Here is a 25,431-nt window from a genome sequence, read left to right on the forward strand (position 1 = left end):
TGATTCTGTTGTGTTGTGTTAAATCTGCATTGTGTGGCAAAATGATTCAATTTATTACATGTTGTACACCTATTTCCAAATGCAGGACAGTGTTGCTTTAAGTGGGAGTGACCACAGCGATGCGCTGATTTATTTTCTTTCTTCTTTCTTACTGCTTGCTTTTCTGGAATACACAACCTGGTACCATGTGGTGATCTTGGTGATGCGTTTCCAGGATGTCAGATGTAGTGATCACAAAGATACACAAAGCTCTTTTTAAAGAACTAAACTAACTTTATTTTAACACTGCTAAGTGTGAGTTTGACACGTATTCCAAATAGCAAACATACATATAAGAATTAAACTACACTCACTAACACTATCTACATCTATTAACTACGACAAATATATTTTAACTAACTTTGCAATACACTATGGATCTAATCATCTCGAGCTCCAACCTCATCTGACCCAGAAGTCCAAGAACCTGTGCAATATACAGTAAGAAGTCTTACAACACCAGGTTAAAGTCCATCAGGTTTGTTTAGAATCACTAGCTTTCGGAGCACAGCTCCTTCTTCAGGTGAATGAAGAGGTGGGTTCCAGAAATATATATATATAGACAAAGTCAATGATGCAAGACGATACTTTGAATGTGAGTCTTTGCAGGTAATTAAATCTTTACAGGTCCAGACGGAGCACCTGGAGAGAGGGATAATCACAGGTTAAAATGGTGTGAATTGTCTCAAGCCAGGACAGTTGGTAGGATTTTGCAAGCCCAGGCCAGATGGTGGGGGGTGAATGTAATGCAACATGAATCCAAGGTCCCAGTTGAGGCCGTACTTGTGTGCAGAACATGGCTATAAGTTTCTGCTCGGCGATTCTGCATTGTTGGGCGTCCTGAAGGCCGCCTTGGAGAACACTTACCCTGAATGCCCTTGACTGCTGAAGTGTTCTCAACTGGAAGGGAACATTCCTGCCTGGCGATTGTCTGTGCAATATATAGCACTGCCGCTTAGCTCCCTCTAGTGGCTAGGCTTAATATAACATTAACTCTTTAAATGCTGTACATTTGTCACAGGCTGCTGTATTCTGGATGGTGTGGATCTTCCTAAGTGTTGTTGGAGCTGCACTCAGTTTATGGGGTTCAATAAGATCACTGCTCATTTTTCTAAATTTCATTGAATAGAGGCCAAGTCTACTCAAATGTTTCCTCATCACCCCTTGACACTCAATGGCATTACCATCACTGAATCCTCCACAATCAACATCAGGGGTTGACCAGAAACTGAACTGGATTAACCATATAAATATTGTGGCTACCAGAGCAGGCCAAAGACGAGGAATCCTGCACCAAATAACTCAGCCCCTGACTCCCCAAAGCCTGTCCACCACCTACAAGGCACATGTCAGGGGCATGGTCCACTTGCCTTGATGAGTGCAGCTCCATCAACACTCAAGCAGCATCCAGGACACCATCCAGGACAAAGCAACATGCTTGATTGGTATCCCTTCCCCAAATATTCACTCCCTCCACCACCAATGCACAGTGGCAGCCGTGTGTATCATCTACAAGAGGCACTGCAGTAACTCACCAAGGTTCCTTAGACAAAACCTTTGAAACCCACAACCACCTAGAAGGACAAGGACAGCAGATACCAGGGAACCCCACCACCTTGAGATTCCCCTCTAAGTCAGTCACCGTCCTTTTTTAAAAAATGTTTAAAAAATTTAAACTACCCAATTCTTTTTTTTCCAATTAAGGGGCAATTTAGCATGGCCAATCCACCTACCCTGCACATCTATGAGTTTGGGGGTGAGACCCACGCAAACTCGGGGAGAATGTGTAAACTCCACACAGTCAGTAACCCAGGGCCGGGATCAAACCCGGGTCCTCAGCACCATGAGGTAGCAGTGCTAACCACTGCCCCACCGTGCCGCCCTAGTTAGTCATCATCCTGACTTGGAAATATATCGCCGTTCCTTCACTGTCGCTGGGCCAAAATCCTGGAACTCCCTCCCGAACAGCACTGTGGGTATACCTACACCTGAGGGACGGCAGTGGTTCAAGAAGGCAGCTCAACACCACATAATCAAGGGAATCTAGGGATGGGCAATAAATGCTGACCTAGCCAGTGATGTCCACATCCTGTAAATTAATTTTTTTAAATCCTCTCTTCCGAGGAAACCGTCTCGTGAGCCTTTGCTGCCCTCTCTGCAAGCCAAGTACCTCCTTTCCTAAATAAGGAGATCAAAACAGCACACAATACTCCAGGTGTGGTCTCACCAAGACCCTATATAATTACAGCAAGGTTTTGTAACTCTCATAATCCAATCCTTTTGTAACAAAAGATGACAAGTCATTTACATTCCTTGTACCTGCAAGTTAACTGCAATTCATGTCCAAAGACACTGAGCTCCAACATTTCCCACTCTCTCACTGTTTAAAAAATATTCTGCTTTTCTATTTTTCCTTCCAAAGTGGATGACTTCACTCTTCCCCACATTATATTCCATCCTCCAAGTTCTTTCTCAATGATCTTAACTTGTCTGTATCACTTTGCAGGCTCTTTGTATCCTCCACACAGCTTTGTTCCCCACTTGTAAAATTAACATAGCCCCTTTGATACTGTTCTGGGTATAACTGATTAATCACCCCAAGGACCATAGTCACCCTACGATACGACCATAGTGGGCCGGATCTCGAACAACGATGAGTCAGAATACAGGAGGGAGATAGAGAACCAAGTGGAGTGGTGCAGCGATAACAATCTCTCCCTCAATGCCAGCAAAACTAAAGAGCTGGTCATTGACTTCAGGAAGCAAAGTACTGGACACACCCCTGTCAGCATCAACGGGGCCGAGGTAGAGATGGTTAGCAGTTTCAAATTCCTAGGGGCGCACATCTCCAAAAATCTGTCCTGGTCCATCCAAGTCGATGCTATCACCAAGAAAGCACAACAGCGCCTATATTTCCTCAGGAACTAAGGAAATTCGGCATGTCCACATTAACTCTTGCCAACTTTTACAGAAGCACCATAGAAAGCATCCTATCGGGCTGCATCACAGCCTGGTATGGCAACTGCTCGGCCCAAAACCGCAAGAAACTTCAGAGAGTGGTGAACCCAGCCCAGTCCATCACACGAACCTGCCTCCCATCCATTGACTTCATCTACACCTCCCGCTGCCTGGGGAAAGCGGGCAGCATAATCAAAGACCCCTCCCACCCGGCTTACTCACTCTTCCAACTTCTTCCATCGGGCAGGAGATACAGAAGTCTGAGAACACGCACAAACAGACTCAAAATCAGCTTCTTCCCCGCTGTTACCAGACTCCTAAACGACCCTCTTCTGGACGGACCTGATGAACACTACAGCCCTGTATGCTTCACCCGATGCCGGTATTATGTAGTTACATTGAATACCTTGTGTTGCCCTATTATGTATTTTCTTTTATTCCCTTTTCTTTCCATGTACTTAATGATCTGTTTGAGCTGCTCGCAGAAAAATACTTTTCACTGTACCTTGGTACACGTGACAATAAACAAGTCCAATCCAATCCAAGGATGATTTACAATCACACCACCTTGTGGCATTGATAGAGATGACCTCATTGTCCCATGTGTGTAACAAGAGATACCTGAGAGAGCTACCTCATCAGATCTGTGCTTGCCTGAAGCCTAACCTCTATCCTTCAGTGAAGAGAGAAACACAGGTGGGATTTTCCAGCCCCCCGATCCCTTCCCCACAGTATTTCTTCCAACAATAGAGGTGGCTTGCAATTGGCCAATGGTGAGATCAAATGATCCAGCTGATGGTTACGGCGGTTTTGATGTAGGAAACAGGGGCGTCATTCTCCGACCCCCCGCCGGGTCGGAGAATGGCCGTTGGCCGCCGTGAATCCCGCCCCCGCCCCCGCCGAAGTCTCCGAAGGGAGAAAAGTCGGCGGGGCGTTAATGGCGCCGCTGCCGCGGAGAATGTCACGGGTCTGCGCAAGGCAGCCGATTTTCGGCCTGCCGATATTCTCCCTTCCGGATGGGCCGAAGTCCCGTCGACGTGATGAGCGTTCACGTCGACGTGAATCAAACCTCCTTTTCATCGGCGTGACCCGGTGCTCCAGGCTCACGCCGACCAGCGAGGAGGTGAGTGACGGCCTGGGGGGTTGGCTCTGGGCAGGAAATGGCGTGGCCGCAGACTGATTGCCTGAGGAGAGGTGTGTCTCGGCTTGTGTGTGTGTGCGGCGGGGGGGGGGGGGTGGTTAGAGTAGGCTGGGCTCCGGGGGAGTGCCGGGAGGGGGTCCGTGCCGGGGTGGAGGTTGGGGGTTGGGGAGGGGGTCCGTGCCGGGGTGGAGGTTGGGGGTTGGGGAGGGGGTCCGTGCCGGGGTGGAGGTTGGGGGGGGGTCCGTGCCGGGGTGGAGGTTGGGGAGGGGGTCCGTGCCGGGGTGGAGGTTGGGGAGGGGGTCCGTGCCGGGGTGGAGGTTGGGGGTTGTGGAGGGGGTCCGTGCCGGGGTGGAGGTTGGGGGGGGGGGTCCGTGCCGGGGTGGAGGTTGGGGGTTGGGGAGGGGTTCCGTGCCGGGGTGGAGGTTGGGGGTTGTGGAGGGGGTCCGTGCCGGGGTGGAGGTTGGGGGGGGGGTCCGTGCTGGGGTGGAGGTTGGGGGTTGGGGAGGGGGTCCGTGCCGGGGTGGAGGTTGGGGGTTGGGGAGGGGGTCCGTGCCGGGGTGGAGGTTGGGGGGGGGGGGGTCCGTGCCGGGGTGGAGGGTTGGGGGGGGGGGGTCCGTGCCGGGGTGGAGGTTGGGGAGGGGGTCCGTGCCGGGGTGGAGGTTGGGGAGGGGGTCCGTGCCGGGGTGGAGGTTGGGTGTTGTGGAGGGGGTCCGTGCCGGGGTGGAGGTTGGGGGGGGGGTCCGTGCCGGGGTGGAGGTTGGGGAGGGGGTCCGTGCCGGGGTGGAGGTTGGGGGGGGGGGTCCGTGCCGGGGTGGAGGTTGGGGGTTGTGGAGGGGGTCCGTGCCGGGGTGGAGGTTGGGGGGGGGGTCCGTGCCGGGGTGGAGGTTGGGGAGGGGGTCCGTGCCGGGGTGGAGGTTGGGGAGGGGGTCCGTGCCGGGGTGGAGGTTGGGGGTTGTGGAGGGGGTCCGTGCCGGTGTGGAGGTTGGGGGGGGGGGTCCGTGCCGGGGTGGAGGTTGGGGAGGGGGTCCGTGCCGGGGTGGAGGTTGGGGGGGGGGTCCGTGCTGGGGTGGAGGTTGGGGGTTGGGGAGGGGTTCCGTGCCGGGGTGGAGGTTGGGGGGGGGGGTCCGTGCTGGGGTGGAGGTTGGGGGTTGGGGAGGGGGTCCGTGCCGGGGTGGAGGTTGGGGTTGGGGAGGGGGTCCGTGCCGGGGTGGGTGATGGGAGGGCAAATGAGTTGGTCCACCTGGCCAGGTGCCAGCCTCCAACAGTTGGACCCATGCGGTCCATGCCACCTGGCTGGGGGGAGGAGGGGATATGGGCAATGATGACATGTCGTCGTTCCCCTCCCCCCCACCAGGTCGTCATGTTTTCAGATCATCCAGCGATGTTGGCCGCCGTGGTGGCAGCCGCTCATGTCTATGTTGCCCTGGATGAGGAGGAGGAGGAGGAGGAGGAGGAGCGTGCCAGAGAGGCGGCGCAGGCTGCCGCAGAGGGGCAGGCGGCAGCCGCCCAGGCTGGAGGGACACCTGACCGACAGGACGAGGAGGGGGAGGAGGACGTCGCGGCCCCACGGCAACGGAGGCACCCGAGGGCGCCCCGTGTGTACCGGCCCCGGCAGTCATACCAGGACCTCACGGACCGGGAATGCAGGAGGAGACTCCGGATGAGCCGGGAAACCGTGGCACACATCTGCCACCTGCTGGCACACCTGTCACCACGTGGCACTGGCGGGGGACACCCTCTCCCCGTGTCCGTCAAGGTTACGGTGGCCCTGAACTTTTATGCAACGGGGTCATTCCAGGCACCGAGTGGGGACCTGTCCGGCATATCGCAGACATCGGTGCATCGGTGCATCCGGGCAGTGACAGATGCCCTTTATGCCATGGCGCACCGCTACATCCGCTTCCCCGTGGACCGGGCCAGCCAAGATGCCCGGGCCGTGGGCTTCTCTGCCATTGCCGGGTTCCCCATGGTCCAGGGCGCGATCGATGGGATGCACGTCGCCGTGCGGCCACCTGCAGATAACAGGGCCGTGTTCACTAATAGGAAGGGGACCTATTCGATGAACGTACAGGTGGTCTGCGACCACCGCATGATGATCCTGCACGTCTGCGCCCGTTACCCAGGCAGTGTACACGACTCATTCGTGTTGTCGCGGTCATCCATCCCCGGCATGTACGAGGGACGCCATCCCCGGCTGAGGGGCTGGTTGCTGGGCGACAGGGGCTACCCATTGCGATCGTGGCTGATGACGCCTATACGGAGGCCACGCAATGAGGCGGAGAACCGCTACAATGATGCCCATGTAGCGACAAGGGGAGTGATCGAGAGGTGCTTTGGCGTGCTGAAGATGCGTTTCAGGTGCCTGGACCTCTCTGGGGGCGCCCTCCAGTATCAGTCAGATAGGGTCGGCCGCATCATTGTGGTGTGCTGCGTCCTGCACAACATAGCCCAGCAGAGGGGCGATGTGCCGCAGGCAGAGGAGGGCGGAGTGGAGGAGCAGCAGGAAGAGGCCCAGTCCTCCCCAGATGAGGGGGATGGGGGCAATGGTCAGGGCAGACGGGGTAGACACAGACGGGTGGCTGTCCACCGTTACCGGCTGGCCCAGCGGGCACGGGACAGACTGATAGACGCCCGCTTCACTGACTAGATGGGCGTGGGAATCGGGTAGTATGGCCACAGACCGCACACCATGACAACAGCCGACCACCCACACCCCCCACCCATCCATCCACCCAGCACCATCACCCCCCTCCCCAACCCCACACACCCCACCCGCATGCACACCACCCCCCCACTCCCAATTGCCGATCCACCGGCGGCACAACGGGCCGGGCTCACCCAGTTGCGGGTGGACGCGTGTCTATCGCAGGCCATGGAGAATGATGACAACCCGCCTCCGATGAGCTCCTGGCTCTACATCGTTGGACTATGTCTGACCCATGGCCACAGTACCACCATCCACCCGGACCATCCCTGCATGCGGCTGTGACACTGCAGCGCACGGTCCCGTCCTCTGCCTGGGGGATGTTGATGGCGGCCCAGGGGGAAGGGGGCAGACTCACCTGGGGCTGAGGTAAGACCACCCCTCACACACACACTTGCGCTCAACGTACATGACACCCCCGCACACTTTGGACAGAGCACAAAGGCAGCTTCGGTAGGTGTAACATTGACTTTAATAACCAAAGGAGTTCATGCACGTGCCCTAGCGCCTAAAACTCATCTGTGCCCTGCACCCGTGCCAACTTACTCAGTGTCTAATTGTTTGGCCTTACGGGCCCTTTGACTACGTCTACGTGGTTCCCCAGACGGTACAGCAGAACTGGAGGTGGACTCCTGTGATTCCTGCCCTCTGACACTGGATCCCTTTGGCGGCCGTTTCCTGGGGCGTCCTGGCCTAGATGGGCCAGGCTGCGGCCCGGGCGACTGGGATGGCGAGCTGCCAGCCTGTCCTGCCCGTTGCCCACCCGATGCACCTGGGACGGAAGGGGGGGAGTCCGAGGTGTCGCGGTGTACCGGGACCTCCCCTACAGAGGGAGCCGGGACGGACCACACCACCTCCTCCTCCCTCGGGGTGCCCGATGGCCCCCAGGCCTCTACATGGGTGGGGGATGCGAACGGACTGGCCATCCGACGCGCCCCCGACATCTGGTGCTGCCAGTCCTGGAGGCCCGTGCTGGTATCGACAGGGGTCTGCAGGTTTGCAGCCATGGAGCCCAGGGGGTTGTCGAACCCTGTCTGCGACAGTGCGACGCCAGCTCGCACATGGCCACTGGCGCCGATGCCCTCAGCGATGGCCTGCTGAGACTGGGCCATGGCCTGCAGAGACTGGGCCATGGCCTGCAGAGACTGGGCTATGGCCTGCTGAGACTGGGCCATGGCCTGCTGAGACTGGGCTATGGCGTTGAGCGCCTCTGCCATCTGGCGCTGGCACTGGCTCATGGCCTCCTGTGAGAGGGCAGCCATTTCCTGGGCCACAGACGCCGCCTGCACGGAAGGCCCCAGGCCTCGCAAACCGTTCCCCATGTCTGACACCGTCGCACCCATTGCCTCCACCGCGGACGCCACCCGTGCGGTGTCAGCCTGGGTGGCACGCATGACCGGGACCACTCCCAGCTCCTGGACGCGGGTGGACTCCTCCACCTGCGACCGCAGCCGCCGCAAGCCACCCGTCACCCTATTCGCTCGTCTCCGTGTCGGTGGTTGCATCGGATCTATGTGTGGGTGTGGTAACTGCAGGAACCCGGGATCCATCTGGGCGGCAGATGTTCGCTTGGCCTGGGCTGCCCTCCGACCGCCCGGTCCCTCTGCTGCTCCTACCTCCACCTGCTGTACCGGGACGGCTGTGTTGTGCGCACCAGTGAGTGTACCAGACGCCTCATCACTAAAGTGCCCAACCGTGGTGAGTGTTTCTGCGGTGGTGGAGGGTGTTGGTGACAGCAGTGGCGTTGTGTCGTGCTCTTCGTCCCACTCTGAGTCCATGGCACTTTGGGGTGGGGGTTCGTCTCCACCCATCCACTCTGAGTCACTGTCCGGTCTTTCGTCTTCCCGGGTAGGGGTGTCCTGGGTAGTGCTGTCCCGGGTAGTGCTGTCCCGGGTAGTGCTGTCCCGGGTAGGGGTGTCCTGGGTAGTGGTGTCCCGGGTAGGGGTGTCCTGGATAGTGGTGTCCTGGGTAGTGGTGTCCTGGCTCGGATGTGACGGGGGCCTGTGGCTGCCCCCCTCATCGCTGGGTGGTCGCTCCCGCACGTGACGGGGGTGTCGTCTCCCTGTTGCTCCAGGTCTCTCCGTCTCCCGTGGTCTCCGAGGGGCATCCTGCGGGCGTCGCATGCTGGAGGGTTCGGGTCTCTCCGTCTCCCGTGGTCTCCGAGGGGCATCCTGCGGGCGTCGCATGCTGGAGGGTGCGGGTCTCTCCGTCTCCCGTGGTCTCCGAGGGGCATCCTGCGGGCGTCGCATGCTGGAGGGTGCGGGTCTCTCCGTCTCCCGTGGTCTCGGAGGGGCATCCTGCGGGCGTCGCATGCTGGAGGGTGCGGGTCTCTCCGTCTCCCGTGGTCTCCGAGGGGCATCCTGCGGGCGGTCTGCATCTGCGGGGATGGGTGCCTGGACGTTTGGTCCTGCGATACACAATGAAGCATGCATGGTTAGACATCAGGCAGTGATCAGGTGATACGGGAGAGGGGGATATAGGGGAGGGGGGATATGGGGACGGGCTGTTGGTGGCTCACTTGCTCGTGGGGCCCCGACCTCTGCATCAGCAACCTCCCGGTCCTCAGGTCAGCCAGCCAGTTCCAGGGCCCTTTCCTCGTGTACGGTCAGTGGCCTCTCATCAGCGGGCCCTCCTCCAGTCCTCACATGCTCCCTATTGTTGTGTGCGCGCTTCTCCTGGGGGGGGGGGCGGTGGTGGCAGGGGTAAAAGGCAACAGTGTTAGGCAGGTATATGAATGCACGCCATCGGTTGCGCGTGCATTGCAGAGGTTAAGGTTAGGGCTGGATTCACTTGGGGATATGGGGGATATGGGGGAGGGGGGATATGGGGGAGGGGGGATATGGGGGATATGGGGGAGGGGGGATATGGGGGATATGGGGGAGGGGGGATATGGGGGATATGGGGGAGGGGGATATGGGGGATATGGGGGAGGGGGGAATATGGGGGATATGGTGGAGGGGGGATATGGGGGAGGGGGGGATATGGGGAATATGGGGGAGGGGGGATATGGGGGATATGGGGGAGGGGGGATATGGGGGATATGGGGGAGGGGGGATATGGGGGATATGGGGGAGGGGGGATATGGGGGAGGGGGGAATATGGGGGATATGGGGGAGGGGGGATATGGGGGATATGGGGGAGGGGGATATGGGGGAGGGGGGATATGGGGGATATGGGGGAGGGGGGATATGGGGGAGGGGGGATATGGGGGAGGGGGGATATGGGGTAGGGGGGATATGGGGGATATGGGGGATATGGGGGAGGGGGGATATGGGGGAGGGGGGGATATGGGGGAGGGGGGATATGGGGAGGGGGGAATATGGGGGATATGGTGGAGGGGGGATATGGGGGAGGGGGGATATGGGGAATATGGGGGAGGGGGGATATGGGGGATATGGGGGAGGGGGGATATGGGGGATATGGGGGAGGGGGGATATGGGGGATATGGGGGAGGGGGGATATGGGGGAGGGGGGAATATGGGGGATATGGGGGAGGGGGGATATGGGGGATATGGGGGAGGGGGGATATGGGGGAGGGGGATATGGGGGATATGGGGGAGGGGGGATATGGGGGAGGGGGGGATATGGGGGAGGGGGGATATGGGGGAGGGGGGATATGGGGGATATGGGGGATATGGGGGAGGGGGGATATGGGGGAGGGGGGATATGGGGGAGGGGGGATATGGGGGATATGGGGGAGGGGGGAATATGGGGGATATGGTGGAGGGGGGATATGGGGGAGGGGGGGATATGGGGAATATGGGGGAGGGGGATATGGGGGAGGGGGGATATGGGGGATATGGGGGAGGGGGGATATGGGGGATATGGGGGAGGGGGGATATGGGGGATATGGGGGAGGGGGGAATATGGGGGATATGGTGGAGGGGGGATATGGGGGAGGGGGGGATATGGGGAATATGGGGGAGGGGGGATATGGGGGATATGGGGGAGGGGGGATATGGGGGATATGGGGGAAGGGGGATATGGGGGATATGGGGGAGGGGGGAATATGGGGGATATGGTGGAGGGGGGATATGGGGGAGGGGGGATATGGGGAATATGGGGGAGGGGGGATATGGGGGATATGGGGGAGGGGGGATATGGGGGATATGGGGGAGGGGGGATATGGGGGATATGGGGGAGGGGGGATATGGGGGAGGGGGGAATATGGGGGATATGGGGGAGGGGGGATATGGGGGATATGGGGGAGGGGGGATATGGGGGAGGGGGGATATGGGGGATTGGGGGATATGGGGGGATTGGGGGATATGGGGGAGGGGGGATATGGGGGAGGGGGGATATGGGGATATGGGGGGATATGGGGGAGGGGGGGATATGGGGGGAGGGGGGATATGGGGGATGGGGGGGGATATGGGGGGATATGGGGGAGGGGGGAATATGGGGGGATATGGTGGGAGGGGGGATATGGGGGAGGGGGGGATATGGGGGATATGGGGGAGGGGGGATATGGGGGGATATGGGGGGAGGGGGGGATATGGGGGGGGGATATGGGGGAGGGGGGATATGGGGGATATGGGGGAGGGGGGATATGGGGGGGGGATATGGGGGAGGGGGGATATGGGGGAGGGGGGATATGGGGGAGGGGGGGGGAGGGGGGATATGGGGGATATGGGGGGAGGGGGGATATGGGGGATATGGGGGAGGGGGGATATGGGGGATATGGGGGAGGGGGGGTATGGGGGAGGGGGGATATGGGGAATATGGGGGAGGGGGGATATGGGCATATGGGGGAGGGGGGGATATGGGGGAGGGGGGATATGGGGGAGGGGGGGATATGGGGGATGGGGGGATATGGGGGAGGGGGGATATGGGGGATATGGGGGAGGGGGGAATATGGGGGAGGGGGGATATCGGGGATATGGGGGAGGGGGGATATGGGGGAGGGGGGATATGGGGGATATGGGGGAGGGGGGATATGGGGGAGGGGGGGATATGGGGGAGGGGGGATATGGGGGATATGGGGGAGGGGGGATATGGGGGAGGGGGGATATGGGGGATATGGGGGAGGGGGGATATGGGGGAGGGGGGATATGGGGGATATGGGGGAGGGGGGATATGGGGGAGGGGGGGATATGGGGGAGGGGGGGATATGGGGGAGGGGGGATATGGGGGATATGGGGGAGGGGGGGATATTGGGGAGGGGGGGATATGGGGGAGGGGGGATATGGGGGATATGGGGGATATGGGGGACGCTCACCCTGCCTGCTCTGACGAGGTCGTTCACCTTCTTGTGGCACTGGGTGCCTGTCCGTGGTGTTAGGGCCACAGCGGTGACGGCCTCTGCCACCTCCCTCCACAGACGCCGGCTGTGGCGTGGGGCAACTCTGCGGCCGTGCCCGGGATACAGGGCGTCCCTCCTCTGCTCCACCGCATCCAGGAGCGCCTCCACATCGCGTGAATCGAACCTCGGGGCTGAGCGACGGCCAGCCATCAAGTCGGGTGTTGCGGTCGGCTGTTCCGGTCGGGTGGGGGGGAGCTGCGCGGCCTTATGAGCCGTCACGCCGTGCAGCGCGTATGACGCTGCACGGCGTGAACCACTGCGCAAGCGCGGATCCCGTTACGTCGCTGCTAGCCCATTTCGGGCCGCAGACTATCGGCCCATTTTTATGACGTGACGCAAGTGGGATTTGCGCCGGTTTTTGCGCCGATCGGCGGAGTTTCCGCCGATAACGGAGAATTTCGCCCCTGGACAGCCAATTTGTGCACAGCATGGGCCCCACACACAGCAACGTCATAATGACCAGATCATGTTTTTAGTGATGTCGGTTGAAGGATAAACATTGGCCACACCACCAGGGAGAACTTCCCTCCTCTTTATTCTCTCATGTGTGTGTGGGCATCGCAGGACAAAGATGTCCTGGACAAAACGACAAAGGAAATGTAAATGGTGGTGATAATGACTAAGAAGTGTGCTGTAGGGTACATTAAGAGATCAGAAATCAGACCTCGCTGTCTCCAATTTTGGGGATAGATTGTCCACTAATATCCATTACAAACCCACTGACTCCCACGGCTACCTCGACTACAGCTCTTCACACCCCACATCCTGGAAGGACTCCATCCCACTCTCCCAATTCCTTCACCTCCATCAAATCTGTTCTGATGATGCCACTTTCCAAAACGGTGCTGCTGACATGTCTACTTTCTTCCTTAATCATGGCTTCCCACCCACTGGGGTCGTCAGGGTTCTCAACACATCACTCCCCTTGTCAGCATTCTGCAGGGACCATTCCCTCTGGGCTACCCTGGTCCACTCCTCCATCACCTTCGGTTCATCCGCAAGCAGAACCCAGGCCTTCCTGTCACTTGCCATTTTAACTCACCGTCCTGCTCGGATGTCCACATGTCCATCCTTGGCCTGCTGCAATGTTCCAGTGAAGCCCAGCACAAACTGGAGGAACAGCACCTCAAGTTCCAATTAGGCATGTTCCGGACTTAACATTGAGTTCAACAACTTCAGACGGTGAACTCCCTCCTCCACCTTCACCCCATTTTCTATTTCTGTCAACTTCCATCGATCCGTTTTTCCCTCACGATTGTCTCCCCTCCCTCCCCCAATCCCACTTTGGCCATCTGTTCCCTGTTCCAAGTTCACCTTTGACACATTGCTTACCCCTGTTTTGCCATTAACACATTGGGGTCTTTTAATGTACCAATATCAGCACCCTTCGTAGCCTTGAGCACTGTTGTGTTATGCTTCTTCATGTAGCATAAGCTGCTTCCTTGATGTATACTCTGACAAAGGAAGGTTCAGACTTGGAGATAGGTTTAACACATTTATTGAACAGTTAACAATTCTCCTACTTGAGTTTGACTCTCCTGCTAATCTTGCTATAGTAACTCAATCTAACTAACCAGTCTGCTCTAAGCCATGCGGTGGGTGTGATGCTTCCTGATCTGCCCCTGTCTCTCCGAGTGTCGCCTACGGAAAGAGAAAGAGCATGTGTGCCCTGTCCTTTTATTTGGGTAGCCCCCTTGTGGTCGTGTCACCTCTGGGTGTCTTGACTGCCCATTGGTCGTGTCCTATCTTACTGACCTATCGGTTGAATGTCTGTGTGTCATGATGTCTCTGGTGCTCCCTCTAGTGTTTACTTAGTCTGAGTATATTTGCATTAACCCTTTGTGTATTTACAGTGATGCATATCACCACAAGCACCACCATTTATATCCCCTTTGTCCTTTTGTCCACATCATCTTTGTCAATCTCCACCTATCGCTAGCCCTCTTACCAGCCACACTCCTCCATGCCCCCCCTCCCACGCCCCCAACAATATAAATCTCATCCCATTTTCAGTTCTTTAGATCTTTGTCAAATGGTAATTTCATGGTCATCATTACCGAGGTTAGCTTCTCATTCCAGATTCTATTAATTCTATTAAATTCCACCGAGTTGGGAATTGAGCCTATGTCCCCAGAGCATTAGCCTGGACCTCTGGATTACTATCCAGACATTACCACTACACTACAGTCTCCTCTCTTCCTTGGAATATTTATGTCCACTTAGGAGGGCAGTCAGGACCTCTGCCTAACATGTAGTTCTCCATTATAGAATCATAGAATCCCTATAGTACAGAAGAAGACCATTTGGCCCATCGGGTCTGCACCAACCCTCCGAAAGAGCACTCTACCTAGGCCCACTCTCCTGCCCCATCCCCATGACCCCATAACCTAACCTACATATCTTTGGACACTAAGGGGTCAATTTATCATGGCCAATCCACCTAACCTGCACATCTTTGCGCTGCGGGAGGAAACCGGAGCACCCGGAGGAAACCCACGCAGACACGGGCGGAAAGTGTAAACGCCACACAGACAGTCACCCAAGGATGGATTTGAACCCGGGACCCTGGCGCTGTGAGGCAGCAGTGCCAACCACTGTGCCACCCCATTTGCAGTTGAAGGGTGGTGGTGGGGGAAGGGGGGCTTCTGCTGTGAGGGTTGCAGGGAGGGGGAAGAAGGCATTGCTGCCAGAGCTGTGGGGGTTTGGGTGAGTTGCTAACTGAGAGCACAAAAACAAGAGGAGAGCTGGTGATGCATACGTGTGGAAATTAGAGATCAGAATTCCGGCATCATGCAGCCTGGGATGCGGGACTCAGACACGGGATGATCTCTTAAAACAAGGGGCAGTGAGTGACCTTGGTCACCTGACAGTGTAAGCAGGTGTAAACATGAACGTCTTCCCCTTTGCAGTGGGAAAATCTGCTTGGACACAATTTGACCCGTAAGGAGACATTGAGGCAGAGAGCAAAAGCTTGGTCAAAAAGTGGATACGTTTAAAGAAGGATCTTGAGGGAAGTAAGACAGAAGTAGTGAGTTTTAGTCGAGGAATTCCAGAGTTTAGGTTCCAGGCTGCTGAAGGATGGCACAGTAGCACATTGGTTAGCAATGTTGCTTCACAGAGCCAGGGTCCCAAGTTCGATTCCCAGCTTGGGTCACTGTCTGTGCGGAGTCTGCATGTTCTCCCCGTGTCTGCGTGGGTTTCCTCCGGGTGCTCCGATTTCCTTCCACAAGTCACGAAAGATGTGCTGTTAGGTAATTTGGACATTCTGGATTCTCCCTCTGTGCACATGAACAGGCCCCGGATTGTGGCGACTAGGGGCTTTTCACAGTAACGTCATTGCAGCGTTAATGTAAGCCTACTTGTGACAATAAAGATTATTATAAAGTGGAGCAGGAAATCAGGGCGCCAAGGGGCCAGAGTCAGAGGAACACGGAGATATCAAGAGAGCTGTCGGGCTGGAGTAGGTTACCGAGATAGGAAGGGGAGAGCTAATGGAGGGAGTCCAACTCAAGGATGATAAATGTTAACCTGGGGGTGTTAAGGAACTGGGGGGTTGATGTATGTTGGTGAGTACAGGAGTGATGGGCGAGTGGGGCTTGATGCAAGTTTTTAAAAAAAATAATTTTTATTAAAGTGTTCACAAAATTTCAACAACACAATGTAAAAGGAACCCAATAAAATTAAATACAAAACAAAACAAAACAACCCCGTGCCCCCCTCCCCCCTATACATTAATAATATATTAACACCCGCCAAAACACATAGCAAACATAGCAAATATATACACCCCCTCAGATCCCCCAGTATAGACAAACAAAGATAAAACAGAACCTCCCCCCCCCCCCGGGCTGCTGGTGCTGACCATTGTCTACCGTTCTTGGAAGTCCAAGAACGGTTGCCACCGCCTGAAGAACCCTTGCACTGATCCCCTTCAGGCAAATTTCACCCTCTCCAATTTAACAAACCCCACCATATTGTTGATCCAGGATTCCATGCTTGGGGGCCTCGCATCCTTCCACTGAAGAAGAATCCTGTGCCGGGCTACCAGAGATGCAAAGGCCAGAATACCGGCCTCTTTCGTCTCCTGCACTCCCGGCTCCTCTGCAACCCCAAATATTGCGAGCCCCCAGCCCGGCTTGACCCTGGGATCCTACCACCCTCGACACCGCCCTCGCTACGCCCTTCCAAAATTCCTCCAACGCTGGGCATGCCCAGAACATATGGGTGTGGTTTGCTGGGCTCCCTGAGCACCTAACACACATGTCCTCACCCCCAAAGAACTGGCTTATCCTTGTCCCGGTCATGTGTGCCCTGTGCAGCACCTTAAACTTGTATGAGGCTGAGCCTCACGCACGAAGAGGAAGAATTCACCCTCCCTAGAGCATCTGCCCACGTCCCCTCCTCGATCTCCTCTCCCAACTCCTCCTCCCACTTGCCTTTCAGCACCTCCACCGAGGCCTCCTCCTCCTGCATCACCTGGTATGTTGCCGAGACCTTCCCCTCTCCAACCCACCCCCCCGAGAGCACCCTGTCCTGTATCGTGCGTGGCGGCAGCAGCGGGAATTCCACCACTTGCCACCTGGCAAACGCCCTTACCTGTAGATACCTAAAGGCATTTCCCAGGGGGAGCCCGTACTTCTCCTCCAGCTCACCCAGGATCGCGAACTTCCCGTCCACAAACAGGTCCCCCAACTTTCTTATCCCTGCCCTGTGCCACCCTGAAAACCCTCCATCTATTCTCCCTGGGACAAGGCTTGATGCAAGTTAACAGACTGCCAACAGAGGTTTGGATGGGCTCACATTTATGAAAAATGGGATGCCAAGCCAGGAGATTACTGGACTGGCCAAGTGGGGAGTTGACAAATGCATGGTTGAGGGAGAGGCAACAAGCTGGGCGAGTACAATTGACAGCAAGAAGATGGGGTAGGAATTTGATCAACGTTTACAAAAATAGACTTACTTGCAATAGTATTGAGACACTGTTGGTCAAAGAGTTAATGTCAGTGCGCCTACGCAACTATGGTTTTCGGAAGAATATAAAGATGTTTCACTCGTATCAAAATAGCCAACCATCAATCCCCAGTGAGACTACAACAAGGCAGAGCTAACCATTCCGGCTTAATTTAACTGCTAACTGAGAATGATGATATTGTTTTGTGAGAGGGGGTGACCGTTGTAAGTTTCGGCATCAGTCCTTTAAGGCCGAGCCTATCAGAAGCTGATAATATAGGTCTGCAAAGGCTGTACCTGTCTCGGTTTTTTTCTGGAATCTGGCCCCAGGTGTGTTATGTGGGTCAAAACTTGATGGCACCAGCTGAGAATCCGCCAGAACCTCAGCTATTCTCCAGGCATCACAATCCCCAGGGGTCACCTACCCGGTGAGAGAGCTGTTTCTCTGAGGGATGATATACTTTAGGAGTTTGTAGATCATACACAGGGCAAATAGCTTTTCTGCTAACCAGTCTGGTTTTAGACCATCGCCTCTCAGCATGCTTTTGGGCTGCTTCCAGTTTCCATGTTATTGACTTAGTTTCTCCAGATATTGGAGTCACTTGGGGCCTACTTGGTAAGAAAATTCTCCGAGGTGATACATCTTTGCTGGCTGCTCTCCTTTCCTTCATTGTGTAGTGATCTGTACATCTGTACATACATCTGCACATACACCAGGGACTGCAGCACAGATGTGACAGCCACAGCATCACTAGAGGGAGCATCAGAGACGGGTAAAAAGGGTCGAGCCCAAGGCAGGATCCGCCTCTTTTAGAAGGACAGAGCTAGTGAGCAGCAGCACTCAGGGATAGCTTAGCATTGGCAGTTTACCTTAGTTTCACTGGTGATACTTCTTGACTGTTTGACATCTAGATGAGCTCTGGAAGCAGAACGAACCCTTTGAATAAAGTGTTTGTGTTAACTGTAAGTCTACAGTCGTTATTCAGAATTAGAGAATAACATATGGTACCAGGAGTGGTTTCCGCAAGCCAGCTAGACACCAGTAAGAGAAGAGAATTTAAACCAGACATTCGACCAAGGAAGGCCTCACAGCATTCGGATCCTTCAGATACCAATCGGCACGATGGACCCAATCCAACCTCCACGCCTGCTCAAGACCACTGGTAATATGCATTCCAATTGGAAACTTTTTATACAACAGTTCAAAATTTATCTAGAAGCTAAGGATCTAACCTCAGCGTCTGATGCCAGGAAGATAGCCTTGCTCTTATCCCTGGCACGTCCACAGGCATTAGAAATATATAATTCCTTTACCTATCTGGAAGGGGAGGACAAGGGCAAGCTGGAAATAATCATCAAAAAATTTGAAACCCACTGTCAATCTGAAGTCAATGAGATATTTGAAAGATTCAAGTTCACCAGGCGTTTGCAAAAACCGGGAGAATCTTTCAGCAGTTTTGTAACTGATTTAAAATTAGTAGCTCAATCCTGCAACTTTGAAAACCTCCGTGACTACCTCATCAGAGACCAAATAGTCAATAGTATATCTGATGAGGGACTTAGAAAATCCTTATTAAAACGAAAAGACTTAACCCTAGAAACAGTCATGCAAAGAAGCTCTACTTATGAAAAAAGTAAAGAAGAATATGAGGGGTTTACTTACTGGGACCAAGGCCTTCACCACGAGGTCGAGCCTGTCAAAATGGTGGCCCAGGCTTCCAGAAGGCGCTCCTTGAACGGCAATCCCGCGCGGGCGAACCTGGATGCAGGCCACACACATGCGCAGTTCTCCCGATGATTTGACACGGAAGAAAGGCCTACTGCGCATGCGCGAGCATGGAGGGACAGCGTCATGACGTGTCCCCGCTGTGGACACACCCACTTAAAAGGGCAATGTCCAGCTTCTGGAAAACAATGTTTAAAGTGTGGCAAATACAACCACTTTGCCTCACAGTGCAGAGCTCCACTGCTAATGAAGACAACAAGACAGAAACACATGAACTTCAATGTAAAAAGCATAGACTCAACGGACCACAAAAAAACCCAATGATGAGTATTCCTCGGATGAGGCCAACCTCGCTTGCGACAATTCGTTTGTCATGGACACGATCGAGACAATCGAGGAACATGACGCAACAATCGCCACGCCTCACCCGGTCAACAGCATTGATTCCAGCAGTGAGTGGACTGCGACTGTGCAAGTCAATGACTTTCCATTAGTCTTCAAGCTTGACACTGGGGCCTCAGCTAATCTCCTCACTAGCAAGGATCTCCATTCGATTCCAGGAGACCATTAAATAATACCCGCTGCATGTCGGCTGAAGGACTGCAATGGCAATCAGATCGCCTCAAAGGGATCGTGCCATCTCCGGGTGGACAACAAGACGATACGCAAGCAGCTACGATTCGAGATTGTAGACAACAATAAATCATCACTGTTAGGCCCTCAGGCCTGCAAAGACCTGCGGCTGGTGCAACACATTTACATGCACACCAAGGATCCATCAAGCCTGGAAGCTAAAATCCACAGCATGCTACAAGAATACCCCGACGTATTCAAATGCATGGGCACCTTACCCTTCCAATACAAAATCATGCTGAAGACAGACGGCAACCCGTCATTCAGCTGCCCAGGAGGGTTCCAACTCCACTGCGGGAGAAGTTGAAAGCGGAACTCAACAGACTGCAGTCACAAGGTGTAATATTGCGAGTCACACAGCCGACTGACTGGGTTAGCTCCATTGTCTGTGTTAAGAAACCTTCTGGAGATTTTCGCATATGTAGAGACCCGAAGGACCTGAACCAGAACATTCGCCGGGAACACTACCCCATCACCAAGCATGAAGAGATCACATCTGAGATGGCGAATGCTCGTATCTTCACCAAGCCCGACGCCTCGTAGGGGTTTTGGCAGATACAGCTCGATGACCCGAGCAGATTACTGTCCACGTTCAACACGCCATTTGGACGTTTCTGCTTCAATCGCATGCCCTTTGGCATTATCTCTGCGTCAGAGATCTTCCACAGGATAATGGAGCAAATGACCGAGGGCATCGAGGGTGTCAGAGTCTATGTGGATGACATCATCGTATGGTCCACCACTGAAGAAGAACACTTCTGTCGTCTGAAGAAGGTGTTTCAGAGGATTCAGAAATATGGTTTGAAACTGAACCAGGCAAAATGCACATTTGCGAAGGAGTCGGTAACCTTTTTGGGTGACACCATATCATCTCAGGGTGTCAGCCCTGATGAGGTGAAAATCGCTGCAATCAGGGCCATGAAGACGCCACATGACAAGAAGGCGGTGCTACGATTTCTGGGCTTCGTCAACTTCCTCAGCAGGTTCATCCCAAACCTGTCCGCACGGATGGCAGCTTTACGCAATCTCCTACGGAAGACCACTGCGTTTGAGTGGACACGTCACCAAAATGAATGGGTGGATCTCAAACAGCAACTAACGAGGGCACCGACCCTTGCTTTCTTTGACGCAACCAGACCCACCAAGATCTCCACTGACGCCAGCCAGGACGGGATTGGCGCTGTTCTCCTCCAACAGGACGACCAGTCTGACTGGGTCCCGATGGCATACGCGTCCAGGTTCATGACCCCAACTGAGTGCAGATATGCACAGATCGAAAAAGAATGTCTCGGATTCCTCACTGGGATTCTGAAGTTCCATGACTATGTGTACGGCCTGCCCACGTTCATAGTGGAAGCCGACCACAGACCGTTGGTCCATATCATAGACAAGGATCTAAATGACATGACACCTCGTCTGCAGTGCATCATGATGAAGCTGCAAAGGTATGATTTCACCCTAGTACACACTCCGGGAAGAGATCTTGCCATTCCCGATGCACTGTCCTGATCCATTGGCACTGACAACGCACCATCAGCCCCTATCAGAGAAATCGAGACCCAAACACAGTTATGCATGGAGAATTTGCCTGCTTCGGATGAGAAGCTTTGCCTAATCCGACAGGAGACGCAGAAAGACGCAACCTTACAGAGGGTGCTGCACCTACTCCAGCACAATTGGACGAGGGGACAATGTCCACAATTTCAGCATGTCAAGTCAGAACTGATTGAAGTTGACGGCCTGCTGCTAACTGTTAACTGTAAGTCTACAGGCGTTATTCAGAATTGGAGAATAACATACACTGCATTGCAACTTTCCTTCACTCCTGTGCTAGTGTGATTTTGTGGATGGATTGTGCTCATTGTCAGGTGTAGTTGATGATTGCTCTAATGCTTGGCGTTCTTGGTGAACTGTGAAGTTGAGATCCGATATTTTGTTGGATTAGTGGCTCCATAATCTTGCCGTTGGCATCCAGACCTTCACGCTCAATCCATGGCTGGTGCTTGCTTGAGTTCAGAGACTTTAGCAGCCTGACCGTCAAAGTCCTTTTGCAGAATGCCTCATTGCCATAGCTTTCAGACAAGTACCAAGACGTAACTTGGCTGACGGTGAGAAGGTTCTCCTCCCCTGCAGATCCTTCCTGCATGCCTGGAGTCTCGGCATCTCCACGTGCTGCTATTGAGGCCACTGTGGTGGGGAAGTGATCATCACCTACCTCCTTTGCAACGCAAATTTGGAAAGAGACGCAGTGGTTTTTTTTCATGTTCATCCCGAGCAGCTCCATGACACAGGTCTTTGCACTCTATGATTTGTTCCCAGGGACATGCACTGAGATAAACATAAATACTGTTGGAGGATCATCAACTGGGTAAAAGATGCCTTGGCTTTCCAGTGCAAAGAGTTGTCGATGACCAAGTTATTCAGACTGGCACATGCCAATGTCCAGCACTACATTGCTGAGGGACAGACTAAAACTGAGGGAACTTCCACAAAGGCTCAATGGGGTAAGGCTAAAGTCCTCCTATTGTAGTATACTGAGGCTGGAACCCATGTAAAACTCCTCAGGCTGTTTGCACCAGAGAATGTTTGACATGCAATGTATATTGTATATTGCAGTCAATCCCTGGGGTGGTGGTGGCACAGTGATATTGTCGCTGGATTAGAAATGATTATTTTAAAAATAAATTTAGAGTACCCAATTTTTTTTTCCAATTAAGAGGCAATATAGCGTGGCCAATCCACCTAACCAGCACATCTTTGGATTGTGGGGACGAAACCCACACAAACACAGGGAGAATGTGCAAACTCCACACGGACAGTGACCCAGGGCCAGGATCGAAACTGGGACTTCAGCGCCGTGAGGCAGCAGGGCTAACCCACTGCGCCACCGTGCTGCCCTGGATTAGAAATTATGAGACGCAGGGTAATGCTCTGGGGACCCGGGTTTGAATCCCACTACGGGAAATTATGAAATTTGAATTCAATAAAACTTTGGAATTAAAAGTCTATGATGACCATGAAACCATTGTCGTTTGTTGCAAAAACCTGTCAGGTTCACTAATGTCCTTTAGGAACTCTGCCACCCTTACCTGGTCTGGCCTACATGTGACTTCAGACCAACAGCAATGTGGTTGACCCTGAAATGGCCGAGCAAACTACAGTGATGCCCACATCCAATACATAAAACAAATAAGTGTATCAAGATGCCCCATGCACCATATTAAAGGAAATTAAACTGTGTTGCACATTTGAATTGTTACTTTTACAAATAGTATGAATGATTTTTTGATAAAAATATGTGGTGGGACTCTCCAGCACGAGGTACCTTTCTTGGTGGCAATGGGAAGGATATCAATGATAGCATTCCGATGTGGCAGGGATTCAAGTCACCATTTAGTCAATAGCTTCCCTCTCGCAAATGTCTTTGGCCTGGTAACTCAGGGATTTTGATGTCATTGTGGGTGATGATGGGTCAATGTTGGCTCTTTGGGGATGTTGGGGAATATTTTGCCACTTGGAGCGTGTGGAGTGTGTTTCTGCTTTGATTGTTGGAAACGGCAGTGGGGTCCAGGATTGTAGTCCCATTGCCAATGATCAGCATGGAAAGTTGCTCCCTGTTTGGGATTGAATACCAGTTACAGATCTTTTGCATATCACCTAGCCTGTGGGGTCTTCACTGTTGGTTCATTCATTTCGTGGCCCCACATAGTTACCAAAGTATAAGGCTGGGGATTTCTGCATTTGGGTGCATTGACTTCAGCATCTAAAATCAGGGGCTGCATACATGTTGGTAATGTGCAATGGGTGGTGTCCTGTGAAGCTGCTTCATCAGATGTGGTGAAAGACATTGAAACCTGTGCTGCTATTCTTCATGTACATGGCCATATTTCTGGTGGTGAAGGCTAGTTGTGAGGTTGGACAAGGTAGCACCTGTCCTGTCAGCCGTTGGAAACATGGGTTTCTTCGAGCGGGAGGACATTGAAGTCATGGGCCTTCAACACGTTTGCAAGATATGCGCAATTCACCCTGGAAAGTCCATCAATGTGGACTTGGAGGATGCTTCCAACGGCCATCACGGTGCTTGAGTTGTCCTGAAGACCGGGAGATCATTGATGGATGTTCAGTCACTGGGTTGAGATGGGGCTGTTTAGCACAGAGCTAAATCGCTGGCTTTGAATGCAGACCAAGGCAGGCCAGCAGCACAGTTCAATTCCCGTAACAGCCTCCCCGAACAGGCGCCGGAATGTGGCGACTAGGGGCTTTTCACAGTAACATCATTGAAGCCTACTTGTGACAATAAGCGATTTTCATTCATTTCATTCAAAGGCAGGTGAACAACAGCTTGGTCAAAGAGATGGGTTTAAAGAATACATTAATGGAGGAAATGTAGTAGAGAGGTTGAGGGAGGGAATCTCAGAGATAAAGGTCTTAGTAGCTAAAGGGATGGATGGCAATGGTGGAAGGATTGAAATCTGGGATGTTGAAGAGGCCAGAATTGGAGGAACGGGTATAATCTCGAGGCTATTTCCTGCTGGTTTAGAGAAGAGAGATTAAAGTGAACAGTTATTCCTAATCATCATCCAGGTTACACTCAATTAGGTCAGTTGGTTGGACAGCTGATTTGAGATGCAGAGCAAAGCCAGCAGTGCTGGTTCAACTCGAGTACCTGCTGGGGTTATGCATGAAGGTCCCGCTTTCTCAACCATGCCCCTCGCCTGAGCTGTGGTGATCCTCAGTTTATATCACCACCAATCAGCTCTCCCCCTCAAAGAGGAAAGCAGTCTGTGGTCATCTGGCCTCTGATCGGCAACACGTCTTGTGGTGGAATAGCTCATTAACAGCCAGCACAGGAAGAGTAATCACTTGGTCGATGTAATGGAAGGCTATCAGAGCTCGTGGAACCTGACACAAGGCAGCTCCTTTCAGGAATGGGAAGGAAAGCACACGGAGGGACGCATCAAGAACTTTTTATCTAACGTATTCAAGAAAAATTAAAACTTCACCAGGCCCTTGCTGGTACGACCTTGATATGGAAACGAGGCAAATAGCTTGTCAGTTGAAGAATGTCTCCAAATGGTCTTTGTAAATAAAAAACACATGCTGCTCAGTGTTCTGGGTGAAGTGACCTGTCAGATGTAAAGGAAAGCAGAATGTTGGAGAATTGCACCAGTTTCAGGGGACAGTAGTTCAGCTATCTCTTCCCTGACAATACACCCCACCCCTCCCTCATTGCTTGCCCCCTCTGCGAACTCAGTCCAGAGTGATTGTGTGCTGTGTTATGGAAAACTCCAAAGAGTAAAACTTAACTCTAACCGTGTAAGAAATCACCAGGGCTATTTTTAGACTATAAAACATTGAAAAACTAAAGCTAATTTAATATTTCAGACACAGGCATTCATCAGGAGTCTCTGGCAGCTATTTGGACTTTGGGGGGCGGGGGGGGGGGTGTGATTGTATAAAATCAACAATATTCGATCAACCACCCAATATATATCTCTCCTTACCATTTCCATTGGTGTCAACATGGGCCCCATCACCTTCTTCTTTAGACACTGATTAAGCTGCTGTGCATATTCCAGTTTTATTTCTCATTTCATTGTAGGATGAGACTTATTGTGACTTATCGGCTTCTATAGCCTCACCCCTCCTTTTCACTGTAATCTCCTTCACTTCTCCAATCCTCTGTCACAATCTTGAGGGGGATCATTAACTTTGAAAATAAATTAAGAAAGAATTTTGACACAAGGGTTTCACAGTTTAAACAACAGCTCCTCCTGTACAAACATTAACTCATAGCAACTACTACTAACCTAAATCTGTGATGCAGAGCTTCAGCTTTCCGGGTTGTCAGAGACTGGACGTATGCGGAAGATATGGTACTGGACCCCTCGGAGATCCCAATGTAAGAACTCAGTGGGAATTGCCTGGGAAGTTTGTACTCCAGGTGCGCAAATCCTCTGCTCCCCGGGACCCTCAGA

General features: G+C 53.6%; 1 long non-coding RNA gene across 1 annotated transcript; it reads right to left on the reverse strand.

Annotated features, from left to right (window-relative positions):
* Window positions 1-352: 352 nt before the first annotated feature.
* LOC140407867 (uncharacterized) lies at window positions 353-25,431 on the reverse strand. Its single transcript, XR_011939850.1, has 3 exons — window positions 25,264-25,431; window positions 24,958-25,163; window positions 353-681 (listed from the first exon to the last, which is right to left on the reverse strand). It is a non-coding gene; the product is annotated as an uncharacterized lncRNA (long non-coding RNA).

Source organism: Scyliorhinus torazame, chromosome 2, assembly GCF_047496885.1.
Source record: "Scyliorhinus torazame isolate Kashiwa2021f chromosome 2, sScyTor2.1, whole genome shotgun sequence".
Classification (NCBI taxonomy): Eukaryota; Metazoa; Chordata; class Chondrichthyes; order Carcharhiniformes; family Scyliorhinidae; genus Scyliorhinus; species Scyliorhinus torazame.